The sequence below is a fragment of the Balaenoptera physalus genome (genome assembly GCF_965194825.1).
Source record: "Balaenoptera physalus genome assembly, chromosome: 8".
In the NCBI taxonomy this organism is placed as follows: domain Eukaryota; kingdom Metazoa; phylum Chordata; class Mammalia; order Artiodactyla; family Balaenopteridae; genus Balaenoptera; species Balaenoptera physalus.
This window is the reverse complement of record NC_138887.1, coordinates 19,864,150-19,877,678: the sequence shown is the minus strand read 5'-3', so window position 1 is coordinate 19,877,678 and position 13,529 is coordinate 19,864,150. Positions and strand designations below refer to the sequence as shown.

General features: G+C 43.7%; 1 protein-coding gene across 2 annotated transcripts in view; it reads right to left on the bottom strand.

Annotated features, from left to right (window-relative positions):
* The window catches only part of NAPEPLD (N-acyl phosphatidylethanolamine phospholipase D), an 84,577-nt gene that overhangs the window by 44,349 nt on the left and 26,699 nt on the right, over window positions 1–13,529 (bottom strand). The window lies entirely within an intron of this gene.

Below are 13,529 nucleotides of genomic sequence, written 5' to 3'. Positions count from 1 at the left end.
TTGCTCTCTTCATTCTTCTATGAATTTACTTCTTTACTTTTGAAGTCCCAGACCCTTACTCCCTTCTCCCTGGTCCAGGATGACATATATACCTCATTTTACTTGATTCTTTGGAATTTCCTGTGTTTATGTGGATTCCCTGTATGTTGATAAATAAATTTCTTTTTTTTTCTCCTGTTTATCTGTCTTATGTCATTTTAATTATTCAACCAGCCAAAAGAACTAAAAGGGGAAGTGGGAAATTTTTTCCCCTCCCAACAGATTGCTTCTGGTCCTGCCATGAACATGTCATTAAGCACCCTGAGCCCCTGTGAGGTTAACCTGCATAATCACTAAGTAATCACTAAGATCCCTTCCAATTCTAAAATTTGGAGCTGGAGCAAAACATGGTTTACCTTTGAATTTCACATTCACATGTTACTGCTGTTACAATCGCTCTCCAGCCAACCTTTCCAGCCTCCCTGCCCACCACGAAGCCTGCATGTCAACCACACACACATCTGAGCTTGTACACGCATTGCTTCTTCTGCTTAAAATTATCTTCCTGGGACTTCCCTGGTGGCGCAGTGGTTAAGAATCTGCCTGCCAATACAGGGGACACGGGTTCGATCCCTGGTCTGGGAAGATCCCACATGCCGCAGAGCAACTAAGCCCATGTGCCACAACTACTGAAGCCTGCTTGCCACAACTACTGAAGCCTGCTTGCCTAGAGCCCGTGCTCCGCAACAAGAGAAGCCACCACAATGAGAAGCATGTGCACTGCAATGAAGACCCAACATAGCCAAAAATAAATAAAATAAAATAAATAAATTTATTTAAAAAAAAAAAAAGAATTTATCTTCCCTGGCTTCACCCCTGAGCACTCAGGCTCATCCCTCAACACTCAAATCAAGAATCACCACCTTGGAGGAGCTCTCCCACCTTCTCAAAGCAGAATGGTCATCTCCACCTTGGTGCTGTCAGAGAACTATTAAAGCAGGTAGCAAATTATAGTGTGACTATTTGTTTCCATTTCTGTTTCCCAAACCAGAATGTGGGCTACTCATATGCAGATACTCTGCCTGATCCATATGTATACCTCTAGCACCTACTCCTGTTCTTGGCACACAGCAGACACTCCTATTGTGTCTGTGGACTGAATAAATGAATGATGATTCCCTGAATTCTGCAGAGCCTACTTGGGGCTGGGCAGGAGTGGGATGTGGGGAGGGATGGAAAGGAAGTACAAGAGGACAGGAAATTTATGTTTCTGCAAGACTTCCAGAGCCTTGGAGAAAAAGCTGAGTCTGATGTGTGCGATGATTTAATTCAAGGCTGTCCTCAGATACTCGTTGTACGTGCAATCTAGCATCTCTCTTGACCTTGCTTCAAAGTCAGTTTTTAAGTGGAGTTATCAGTATGAGCTACCTTGCACAGCAATCTGCTGATTAGAAGCTCTTAACTGGGGCGGATGGCAGGCAGCCACGTATGATTTGTCAGCTATGCATCCTTGTGTGCCCCTAGGCAGAGGCTACAACTTTAGAATTTTATGGTAGCTAGTTAACAACTCTGGCCTCATAGACCATTCTGAGTAACAACTCATAAAACCGTCTACATTCAGTGTTCTTTCTTAGGCATAAGAAATACCCTCCCCCTACTCCTTGAGTGATCTGGATATGTCTTCCATTTTCTTGACACAAAGTACAAAGGACAAGCGTACTCAGAAAACCTCCTTAAAGTGGAAATGAGGTTATCATTTCCACACACCTTAGAACACCTCTGAGGTCTTTTCACAGCATATAGACAGATGATAATTTACAATGTGTCTTTGATCATGCATCTCTCTTTATGATGTAGTCATCTCTGTATGTTCCTTTGCTGTTTCATTCCATATACTTGTGTCATTTTAGAATTTTACATTTGAGATTCAGCTTATTATTTAAAGGCACCACTTATTGTACCTTTTTCATGTACCAGACACTATGCTAAGGGCTTTACAAATCTTATTTAATCCTCATAACAGACTCAGGCACTAAGCATTATTATACTGCTTTTATAGAGGACAAAGCTGAGATTTTGAGAGGCTAATTAACTTTCCTGAGGACACAAAGCTAGTAAGATGTGGATGCAAGACCCAGGCCTGTGTCTGTTGGAGAGTTCCTCTTCTCTCTGTTTCAATTCTTCTTAAAAAAAAAGTTAATTTATATTATATTAGTATATTAGTATATTAGTTTCAGGTGTACAGCATAGTGATTCAGTATTTTTACAGATTGTACTCCATTAAAATTTATCAGAGGGCTTCCCTGGTGGCACAGTGGTTGAGAGTCTGCCTGCCAATGCAGGGGACACGGGTTCGAGCCCTGGTCTGGGAAGATCCCACATGCCACGGAGCAACTGGGCCCGTGAGCCACAACTACTGAGCCTGCGCGTCTGGAGCCTGTGCTCCGCAACAAGAGAGGCCGCGATAGTGAGAGGCCCGTGCGCCGCGATGAAGAGCGGCCCCCGCTCGACGCAACTAGAGAAAGCCCTTGCACAGATACGAGGACCCAACACAGCCAAAAATAAATAAATTAATAATTTTTTAAAAAAGTTATTAGAAAATAATGGCTATAATTTCCTGTGTTGTAAGATATATCCTTGTTACTTACCTATTTTATACATAGTAGTTTTATCGATCCCATACCCCTATCTTGCTCCTCCCCCCTCCCCTCTCCCCACTGGTAACTCCTAGTTTGTTTTCTGTCTGTGAGTCTGTTTCTGTTTTGCTATATACATTCATTTGTTTTGTTTGTAGATTCCACATATAAGTGATACCATATAGTATTTGCCTTTCTGTCTGACTTATTTTGCCAACAGGATATTCTCTAGGTCCACCTACATTGCTGCAAATGGGAGAATTTTATTCTTTTTTATGGCTGAGTAGTATTTCATTGTATGTGTATATATACACACACAATGTGTGTGTGTGTGTGTGTGTGTGTGTGTGTGTGTGTATATATATATATATATATATATATATATATGCCACATCTTCTTTATCCATTCATCTCTTGATGGACACTTGGACTGCTTCTATATCTTGGCTATTGTAAACAGTGCTGTTATGAACACTGAGGTGCATGTATCTCTTCAAATTAGTGTTTTCATTTTTCCAGATATATACCCAGGGATGGACTTGATGGGTCATACGGTAGTTCTATTTTTTAGTTTTTTAAGGAAACTCCAAACTGTTTTCCATAGTGGCTGCACCAATTTATATTCCCACCAACAGTGTACAAGGGTTTCCTTTTCTCCACATCTTCACCAACATTTGTTATTTGTGCTCTTTTTGATGATAGCCATTCTGACAGATGCGAGGTGATATCTCATTGTGGATTTGACTTGCATTTCTCTAATAATTAGTGATACTGAGCATCTTTTCATGTGCCTGTTAGCCATCTGTATGTCTTCTTTGGAAAAATGTCTATTCAGGTCTTCTGCCCATTTCTTGATTGGGTTGTTTGTTTTTTTGATATTGAATTGTATGAACTGTTTATGTATTTTGGATATTAACCCCTTATTGGTCATATCATTTGCAAATATTTTCTCCCACTCCAAAGGTTGTCTTTTCATTTTATCGATGGTTTCCTTTGCTGTGCAAAAGCTTTTCAGTTTAATTAGGTCCCATTTGTTTCTTTTTGCTTTTATTTCTTTTGTCTTAGGAGACAGATCAAAAAAAAATGTTGCTATGATTTATGTGAGAGAGTCTTCTGCCTATGTTCTCTTCTAGGAGTTTTACAGTTTCAGGTCTTACATTGAGGTCTTTAATCCATTTAGAGTTTATTTTTGTATATGGTGAGAGGAAATGTTCTAATCTCACTGTTTTACATGTAGTTGTCCAGTTTTCCCAGCACCACTTATTGAAAAGACTGTCTTTTCTCCATAGTATATTCTGGCCACCTTTTTCATAGATTAATTGACCATAGGCATAGGGGTTTATTTCTGGGCTCTATTCTGTTCCATTGATCCATGTGTCTGGTTTTGTGCCAGTACCATGCTGTTTTGATTACTGTAGCTCTGTAGTAGTCTGAGGCCAGGGAGTGTGATTCCCCCAGCTCTGTTCTTTTTTTTCAAAATTGCTTTGGCAGTTCTGGGTCTTTTGTGGTTCCATATGAATTTTAGGATTATTCGTTCTAGTTCTGTGAAAAATGTCACAGGTATTTAGATAGGAATTGACTTATATCTGTAGATTGCTTTGGGTAGTATGGTCATTTTAACAATTTTGATTCTTCTAGTACAAAAGCGTGGGACATCTTATTACTTCTTTGTATCATGTTCACTTTCCTTCATTAGTGTTTTATAGTTTTCAGAGTATAGGTCTTTCACCTCCTTGGCTAAATTTATTCCTAGGTATTTTACTTTTTTGATGTGATTTTAAACAGGATTTTTAAAAAACTTTTTCTGATAGTTCATTGTTAGGGCAGGTGGGGCCCACATGGACCCTCAGCAGTGTGTGAGCTATGGTCGAGCGGTTGCCATCAGAGATTTGGGCTGCTTCTGATGCACGGCTTGAGTTAGCGCTAACGAGAGCCACCACTGCCCCACCTAGGCTCTGCCCTGGGTCCAGGTCACATCTGTGTCCCATGATCAAGTCTTCTCCCTGGTTGTGGCCACCCCAGATCCAGTGCTGTGCTGTGGCTTGGAGTGAGCAGGTCACAGAAACCTGGGGGCCATTAGAGCAGACTTGTCTCCACCCTGCCTCGAGGGCAAGCCAGCATGCACGTGCGCTCCTCATGCGTGGAGTCGAGGCTTCCCACAGACCTTCTGTTAGCCTCGGCAGTCCTCCAACCAGCCAAAGGGGCTCATCTCCCCTTCATAGGACCCCAGGACCAGTGCATCCAATCGGCGGCTCTCACCACTCACACCCCAGGGCAGGTGTCTGCCTGTGCAATCTCCCTTTTCTTCTGAGTCCCCTCCCAGGGGCATGGATCCTGACACAATTGTTTTTCTTTCCTTCCTACCCGATTACGTGTGGCTCTTCTTACAACTTTTGTTGTACGGGGGTCCTTCTGTTTCTAGTTAGTTTTCAGTGAGGATTGTTCCACACGTAGATGTATTTTTGACTTGTTCATGGAGGGAGGTGAAATCCACGCCCTCTTCTCCTCCATCTTCATTGATCTCCTCTTTGTTTTAGTTCTTGAAGTCAGAGAGAGCAAAGCTAGAGCCCTAAGGACTGCCTACATGGATCCAGGCCGGAAATGAAATATAGGTTTATGATGTACATGTAAATGAACACTGAGGGGGACATTAGTGGAAATTACAATGCTTTGTAGAAATTCAGATTAACCTACAGCCCCTGTCATGTTCTGTGCCATCATTAGGTGAAACTTTGACTGTGGATTAGGTTTTATTTATTCCTTTAAAAAAAAAACACAACAGGGCTTCCCTGGTGGCGCAGTGGTTGAGAATCTGCCTGCCAACGCAGGGGACATGGGTTCGAGCCCTGGTCTGGGAAGATCCCACATGCCGCGGAGCAACTAGACCCGTGAGCCACAACTACTGAGTCTGCGTGTCTGGAGCCTGTGCTCCGCAACAAGAGAGGCCGCGATAGTGAGAGGCCCGCGCACCACGATGAAGAGTGGCCCCCGCTTGCCGCAACTAGAGAAAACCCTCGCACAGAAACGAAGATCCAACACAGCCAAAAATAAATAAATATTTAAAATGTTTCTCCCACTGTATCCCCCAGGCCTGGAATTCTAAAAAAAAAACACACAACAAAATAAAAACAAGATCTGTATTGTATCCTGCAACCTAGTTCTCCTGTGGAAGGTTAAGGACTTCTGAGAGGATGTCCAACACAACCGTAGTGAGCTTAGGATTCATGGAATGTCCCCGATTTGCAAGGACAGTCTGAGATTCACTCTTGGGTTGGTCTACAGGAAGCTACTCAACTCCCAAAGAGCAAGGATCATAGACTTCAGTGGTTTCCCAGATGTCTATGGATAAGAACAGCTGATTGCGTTAAGATCACTAGGAAAGTATGTTTCAAATACAAACAGATAGGCCTCACCCAGGAGAGGTTTTGGTAATAACAACAACTAACACTAACAGTGTTTACTATGTTCCACGCACTGTTTTAAGCATTTTACAAGCATTTACTCATTTAACTTGCTTAACAATGCTGTGAGGTAAATACTATTATTGTCATCACCATCTATCAACAATGAAACTGAGACACAGAGAGCTTAGGGAACTTGCCCAAGGTCACCTAGCCATTCAGGGGCTCAGCCAGACTTGAACATAAGCTGTCTGGCTCCAGATCTGCACTTTCAACCTGTATGCTATATTCTCCATAATCTATATGTTAACAAGTTGTCCAGGTGATTCTGATGTGCATCAAGGCTTGGAAATCCTGACACACCTCAATGATATCTGAATCTCCTTCTCTTACAACCCTGTACCCAGCAGTCTCTCAGCTAGGGTTGAAAGCCAACCACCTCAGGACAGTCTATTTTTGAATTTCCAGTCAGTAGCTAGAGCAACCTCTGCTTCATGGAGACTAAGACGTATCCTGGGAAGAAGCATATGGGATGGAGAGAGTGTGGAAATAAGGTGGTGCACTGGACTGGCTCTAACGGCTTGTTAGAGCTGTTTGTGTGCATCTCTTCCCAGCACCGTGTTTAACGGCGTTATGTTGGTAGCTTGAAGTCCACGCTGATGGGGGAATTTACACCACAGAAGTCAGCACACACTACAACACAAGGCTTCTTTTCCCCCAAAGAGCCAATAGTTAAACATTTACCAGCACACCACTGGATTTATGGCCTAATCCCAGCTCAACCACCTACTGGCGACATCACTTCAGGCACATTGTTTAAAACTTTTCCAAGCTTCCTTTTTCTCCTTTGTAAATATGGGAGGAATGACAACTATGGAAATCAAATGACGTAAGAAATGTGGAAGCATTGGCACAGTTTTGAAAAGATGAATAAAGAATAGGCGCTTTACAGATAATGTTCCTTTTTCTTCCCATTTCCCAATTGCTCCCCAACAATGAAAGACATCTGTCAAATTCCTCCATGTCTTCTCTTTCCCAAGCTAAATTTTTTTTCAATTGTTACTCACTTTTCAGTGTTCCCAGACCCTTTTTCATATTGGGATACATCAGACACAGATCAGCTCCCTTTGGGAAGTGTTCTGGCTATCTCTCTGAGTCCCCAAAGAGCACTTGTGCTCTCAGTCTGATCAGCTGCCCTCCCTGGTCCAGCTCACTCTGCTTGCCGCCCCTCTGCCTGCAGCTTGGCTGCTTGTGCCAGACCTTCTGTCGCTTTCAGTACCATTAGTGGTGCACCAGAGCCCAAGAAAATCATATTTCTGTGGCAAAGGGGGAAGACCACTCCTATTCCCATATGATTTGGTTGATTATCTTTCACAAGTACCAAGGATGTGTTCCTTAGACCCCAAAGGCCCCAAAGTCTTGAAGATTTTATGAAATTGCTGTTTAATTGTTTTACTCCCAATCCCTCTCCATAGGAATCAGGTATGAATTTAAAGGGGAGGGATTGCCTGAATCAGGAGATAAATTCAAGTGACAAAACTTGAGCCCAGACCACTCCTTGCAACACTTAAGGCTTTGCAACTGGGCCAAGGTTAGCTGTCTGACTCTTCCTTTTGGTTCTGTTCTCTCAAGAGGTTCATCTGTCCATCAACCAGCCAGACAAACCCATGCCAATCTGACTTCCAGTGGTGAGCTCACATAGACTCAGCTTGGGGGCTACTATAGAATTCCTCATAAAGCATGTACCCAGAGCTGAATACCATATTCCAGGCAGTGTGGATGTGCAGAATGGAGAGGGAAGATCCCTTCTCCAGGGTGGAACACTATAGTTTTATAAAAGTTGCCTAAGGGCTTCCCTGGTGGCGCAGTCGTTGAGAATCTGCCTGCTAATGCAGGGGACACGGGTTCAAGCCCTGGTCTGGGAGGATCCCACATGCCGCGGAGCAACTAAGCCCGTGAGCCACAACTACTGAGCCTGCGCATCTGGAGCCTGTGCTCCGCAACAAGAGAGGCCGCGATAGTGAAGAGACCCGCACACCGCGATGAAGAGTGGCCCCCGCTTGCCGCAACTAGAGAAAGCACTCGCACAGAAACGAAGACCCAACACAACCAAAAATAAATATAAAAATAAATAAATTTAAAAAAGATTACTATTAAAAAAAAAAGTTGCCTAAGATGGAATTACTTTTTGAAAAATCATCACACTGTTATTACCTGCTCTATAAAAAATAAAATTAAATTAAAAAAATCATCACACTGTTTTTAATATAAACTGAACTTGCAGTTTGCAAAAAGATTGTTTTTAGGTTGCGGCTTACTTATATCTTCCACTAATCTCCTATGTGTATGGTTGATTCTTTGAACATAAATGGAGAGCTTTTAAGTTTATACCTATGAAATCTTAATGTATTGCATTAGGCCCATCACCCCAGCCTATTGAGCCTATCACCTTAGGTTACAGTTTGGTCTCTGTCAAATATCCTTTCATGTGGCAAAAACGTGACTAAGGTGATAGGTTTTTACTGAAAGATGTAAGAAAAAGGCCTCTTGGACAACCAGACAAATGCTTATCATTTACGACCCAGCAGTAACTCTCCTGGCTCAAAACATCTTTGGTAACCTGAGCAATCCAGATGCTAGTGACACTATTTTGGAGGCCCCAAATCTGTCTTTGTTTCCCTCTCTCTGCTTTTTTCTTCACTTTGCTTCTACTGCCCTCTTTGCTGCTGCTGATTTCTACTGCCTTCCCTCTATATCTTGGATTCAAAATGCCCTTAATGTGAATCTGATGGGGTCTGATAGTCACCGCACAATCTGTGGGGCAGATTTCTCACGCGGACCACTGACAGGCCACTGCTCTGTCGTGACTAGCTTAACCGAGGATTTTCGCTAGAATAGCAATTATTAGTCCACTCAGATGTGGCCGACACAATGAAGTCACTTGACAAAAATGTGTTCATTCAACAGATATTAACTGGTCACTTATTGTGTGCCAACTGTTGTCATAGTGGCTGGTGGTATACACCAAGTCCCTGCTCTCAGGCAGCACTCATAAAAAGAAAGACAGTAATTTGACAAAAATTTAGCGCTAAGTGCCATTATATATATATATAGAGACGAGGTAATGCGAGAGACTGGGCTGGGGGAAGGGATTAGATAGAGTTGACAGGGAAGGCCTCTTTGAAAAGATAAAATTTAAGCTAAGACTTAAATGATGAGGAGTTACTGTTGTCAAAAATCTCTGTAAGCGTATTCTCACACATTCCAGAGAAGTCTAGCAAAGGTCTGAGTATGGGAATGAGGCTGGTGTCCAGGAACAGAAAGAAGGCCAGTGTGGTCAAACTACGGGGAGTAAGGGGAAGAGAGGCAGAAGATAAAATTGGAAAGGCAGGCAGAGGCCAGATCATTTAGGAGCCACTTAGGAGTTTTAAATACGGAATGTGTGTTGTGGGTGGGAAGCATGATCTGGTTTAAACAAGATCAGAACGTGGTAACATCAGAAGGTACTGCCTGGAGATGCCTTATTCAAGGTGTCTGGCCCTGGCAGGCACTTAGCATTTCATACGTTGTTCAGTCCACTCATCCAGAAATTCCTGTCCCTCCATCTTTCTGTCACTTACGACTTTTTTAAAAAAAAATAAATTATTTATTTATTTTTGGCTGTGTTGGGTCTTCATTGCTGCGTGCGGGCTTTCTCTAGTTGCCGCGAGCGGGGGCTACTCTTCGTTGCAGTGCGCGGGTTTCTCACTGTGGTGGCTTCTCTTGTTGTGGAGCACAGGCTCTAGGTGCGTGGGCTTCAGTAGTTGTGGCACATGGGCTCAGTAGTTGTGGAGCACGGGCTTAGTTGCTCTGTGGCATGTGGGATCTTCCTGGACCAGGGCTCGAACCCGTGTCCCCTGCATTAGCAGGCGGATTCTTAACCACTGCGCCACCAGGGAAGTCCCCACTTATGACTTTATAAGCGTGCTTTTCAATGTTCTCATCCAGGTTATGATATGAACATTGCTTAAGAGAGCATCTGAAGGTCCCAGCCATCAATGATAATGGAAAAATCCAAAACCAAGGTCCAGATCACAGTACAGGAGAGGCAGCTGAATGACCAAGGGGATCGCTCAACTTTCCTCCTCATGCTTTCCCCCACCCCACTGAAAGAGTGAAAACCTGTCTGGAACTAAAAGATGAAAAAAAATCAGCTCAAACTGAAAAAGAAAAAATGGGGGAAAAAAATAAAAGCAGCCCTGCTGTCATTCAGGCTGGGAGGATGAACACAGAGCCAGCTGCAGAGTTAACAGGAAGCACTGCTCCCCCAGTCTTACGGCAGCTGTAAAATGCCACATCCCTCCTCTTTGAATGGCTGCCTCGTTCCTTCCAAGGATGTCCCAACCCATCTTATTATTTCCATCTGTTACTGGGGATTCCTAATTGCTAAATAGCCCTCCACTCATGGCAGCGCCCACCACCTGGTTTACTTCTTCTCTTAAACTCACAGCAGAAACAGCATCTAATACAGAGCCTGCCCCTTGCTTCCCTTACGCCCTCCTCAGAATCCTTCAGAAGGAACCTAAGACTTACGAAATGCTTCCCTCCTCCCTCTCTTTAGTGCTCTCCCTCACCGCGTGGGGTCAGTAAATCGGGTTTTGTGGGACCACAGGTTTGTGCCTGGGGATCTTAATACCCAGCTCCCTCTGACCCCTCCCTGCTTGCCCTCCCTTAGTGACTCTGAAATATGGTCCTGGTGAGGAAGTCATTCAATTTTAAAACTGAGATACTGGAATTTGAAATCATAAATGACAAAGATGCATTCACCTCTCATCTGTGTGCTATCTGATTAGTGGAGTAGGCAGTGATATTGCTAGTTTTGCTACAGAAGAGGGGGTAGGGGACTGTGTCTCGACGTGCTCTCAGAAGCCAATGTCCTTAAATCCCACCAGGATTCCTGTTCCTATTGGCAATTTCCTTCAACATACACTCTTTTAAAAACTACTCTAGGGGCTTCCCCGATGGCGCAGTGGTTAAGAATCTGCCTGCCAGTGCAACGGACACGGGTTCGAGCCCTGGCCCAAAGATCCCATATGCCGTGGAGCAACTAAGCCCGTGCGCCATGACCACTGAGCCTGAGCTCTAAAGCCCTCAAGCCACAACTACTGAGCCCACGTGCCACAACTACTGAAGCCGGCGTGCCTAGAGCCCGTGCTCTGCAACGAGAAGCCACCACAATGAGAAGCTTGCGCACCGCAACAAAGAGTAGCCCCCGCTCGCCGCAGCTAGAGAAAGCCCGCGCACAGCGACAAAGACCCAACACAGCCAAAAAAAAAAAAAAAAAAAAAAAAAAAACCCACAAAAACAAAAACTACTCTAATTTTGGGACTTCCCCAGCGGTCCCGTGATTAAGACTCCTGCTTCCACTGCAGGGGGCATGGGTTCAATCCCTGGTAGGTGAACTAAGATCCCACAGGTCGCATGGCACGGCCAAAAAAAAAAAAACTACTCTAATTTCGTATAAAAAGGGTTCTAATAGCTACCAGCTGATGTTAATTTTTAGGGTTTCCAGAATTAGCAAAATGGCCCGCAAGAATGCTGAAGCTGCTCCCAGGAATGTTTATGTTTCCTTAAGGTAACGACAGAGTTCACTGTCACTACAATATGGAATTACAAATATATGCTATTGACACTACCGGCTCCATGCTTGACCTCGCTTTTCCACGAATATAAATTTTACTGTCTTAACGTTAATCATAGGTTGCATATGTGATGTTGCCCCTAAGAACAAAAAAACTGGAGTCAACTGTGCTCAGATACAGTGCGGAGTAAATATGTTCATGGAGTAGAAAGATCGTGGGTTTGGACTCAGATCTCAGATCGCCTTTTCTTAACTCTATGACCTTGGGCTATCACTTATCCTCTGAGCCGCAGTTTCCTCATTTATCAAAGAGATAATTACACCTATCTCACAGGGGTGTTCTGAGGTTAGTGAAAGTATATGCAAAGTCCTAGCACAGTGTCTGACACCTAGTAGGTGCCCAGCGCAGCAGCTGCTATTTTTATTACTATCAGTCCCATCTAGTCCCCAACTACGTAATTCCTGCTCCGCCCGTAGTGTGATGTCACCTCACACCCACTCCAGCCCCCCTCCCCACTGGGCGGCTCAGCTCCGGCCGGTGTGTAGGCTGATCCTGACTGCAACGTCCAACCATCTTGGCTGTTGGTTTTCTTATCCTCCTGCTTCTGCTTTGAGATCTGGACCTCTGCCCTGTTCCCATAGGCCTGACTCTTGGTGCTCTGTCCAGTACCAAGTCCCTCTCCTTGGGACCCTCTTGTCAAATCTCCCAACTCGCATAATCCTTCCTCTACCAGGAGGATCGAGGACAAGTCTTGCTCACAAGGCCAGTCCAGCAATGCGGTCCTACCACCAGCTAACAAGCCTCCCCGATTCCACTGCTTGGAGTTCCAAGTATCATTACCTGCTCTGTCCTTCCGAAGGCCTTGCCCCTCCCCAGTTGGGGGATTCCAGTTCCTGGGAGTTAGATCTCCCTTCATCTGGCTTGGGTAATATGTCCTGCCTTCTGCAATACACCTTTCTCCTAGTACCTGTTCTCTGAATACCTGTCCGAACCCAAATATCAGGAATCCCAACGCTGATTCCTGAATGCTGTTCATCTCTCCTGCCTATTCATAGTGGTAGATGGATCAGGATAGTAGAACCATCATACTGAAGCCTTTAACTGAGGGGCACACTGAGGTGTGTAAAATCTGGTTAAGTCTTTGACCTTTTGACCTTGTAAATGGTCAGGAAGACTGCAAATATCAGGACTGAAGTACTCTGGGGATGCAGGCAAGTCACTGCCTCTGTGGAGTTTTAAATGAATCTGAAATGATCATATATTAAAGAGCTGGAGAGTTCGGCTGCGCTTAGCATTAATGTTCACTGGGGACAGAGTTTTAGTTTAGATAGTAGATTAGTGTTGTAATTTCTATCGCCATTTCTTAAAAAACACAGCTGTCAGTTGGTTGTTGACTGTATTTGGGAGCTAGAAAGTATTAATAAGCAGGCATAGCTGGTACTATTTTGTCAACATTGTCTCCTAGGTGTGCCCAACTCGGACCAGCAAGTCACTGGGCTCGGTCACCTTTATTTCTGACGAGGCATCTGGGCAAATTTCAAGCACTGTGTGTTGTTATGAAGAATTGTTTTTCTAATGCTTCTACCTGCCTGTTGGCAATAATCTAAGTTATAAAGAAGACAATTAAAAAGAGCATTTTATATAAAATAATGCATGTTCACTTTAGAAACTTAGAAAAATACAGTGAAGTACAAAGAAGCAGATAAAAATCACTATTCATCCCAGCATCTAGAGATAAACACTGCTAACATTTTTATGCTATCATACTTGTAGTTTAAAAATAATTCAGTTTGCATATAATGTTATGTGTTTATTAGGAAATAACCTTTGGGGGAAAAATAATAACAGTAATGACCATCACTTACTGAGTACTTATGTGCCAGCTTCTGTAC